This window comes from Myotis davidii, unplaced genomic scaffold (assembly GCF_000327345.1).
Source record: "Myotis davidii unplaced genomic scaffold, ASM32734v1 scaffold223, whole genome shotgun sequence".
In the NCBI taxonomy this organism is placed as follows: Eukaryota; Metazoa; Chordata; class Mammalia; order Chiroptera; family Vespertilionidae; genus Myotis; species Myotis davidii.
In genome coordinates, this window is record NW_006294609.1 from 2,177,881 (window position 1) to 2,179,307 (window position 1,427).

The window sequence follows — 1,427 nt, forward strand, 5'->3', positions numbered from 1 at the left end:
AGCCAGCCCCAAGACGACAGAGGGACCAGGACCCCCCACGTGGGCCAGCCTGGAAGGTTCTTCGGGACAACGGCCTGGGCCCGCCTGCCACCTCCCCGGCCACTAGCTTGCCCTGACCCCACGTCTCCTCCCACCGGGTCGCAGCTGCTGCTTGTTGACGCGAGTTAACTCTCCAACCTCACTGGTTTTGCACTGATTTCTGAGAGCAGAGACCCATCATCCCCTCCTGTGGCTACAGACGCGTTCACCCGCACGAAAAGTCAACTTTTGCGGATCCAGGACCTCGTGCCACACGGAAGGCCCCAGGGCAGCAAATCCCTGTGCAAGCAGGAGAGAAAGGCCATATCTTAATTTCTGCAGCTCCGCCTGGAGCCCAGGGAGGCCGTGGGCCTGGCATCGTCGCCGGGTCTGGGCACAGCCCAGGCGGCAAGGCCCGTGAAGCCCTGGCCGGCCTAGCCACCTCTCCTCGGCCCCACGTTTCTACACCTTTCTACGTCTCCGATCTGATTTCTACGAGGTTTTTTTAAATGAGCAATCCTGGGCTGCTTCCTTTTCTTAACTCTTTCAGTACCAAGCGCAGCCCCTCCGCGTGGAAACACCCAGCACTGTGAGGAGTCCAGCCTGGCTCTGGGTCCCAGGCCCAGCCTCCTGCCCTGCAGAGGGCTGTGGGCTCCTGCCCCACCTGACCCCACTGAGTTTCTACTCGGGTGGGTGGGGCACACACTTAGGTTTTTCTTAATGCCAGTTCCGCTCCAAGGCCGAGTCTGAGAAGCCACAACTCCTGTCGTTCGCTTGAGGTCAGGCAGCTACGGCTTCCCGTCCTGCCTGGTCCAGACCGCGCTGTCCTGCCAGGTCTGCGCGCCAGCCCTCCCGCCCCAGGCCCGACTGTGATCTCCGCTCGGCTCTGGTGTTGGGGGCGCCCTCTGCGGCTCCTCCACCTCCTTCGAGGCCGGGGAGCCTGCCTGGCCTCCCCGCCATCCAGCCCGAGGCTCCATGTCTGAGAAGCTGCTGCCAACCTGGATACGGCCTCGGGGCCTCACGGGTTGGGGTGCGGAGGTGCCCCGCCCGCCATTCCCATCTCCCCGTGTGTAGATATGTACAGCCAAAGGGTCGTGTAAATGTTCCGCGAGGGGGGGTGTTCTGCGAGGGGGGGCTACACAGAGGGAAAGCTATTTATTTTGTGTAGAGAAAAGTGTCTGGAGGGATGGGACCTTCAGTTTATTCGTATTTAAGATGTAGCTTGTTTGTTGTTTTGGGCGTTATGTATAAAGCAACGATTATTTTATAGACCGAGTCCTAATGTAACTGTTGCAGTTGGAAGTGCAATATCTGACGCCCCTGCTCCCCAGCGGGGAATTGCTCGGCCGACAATCAGCCCCGCGAGGGGCCCCGTGGCCAGTGCCGCCGCCTCTACTGGCCCCACCTGG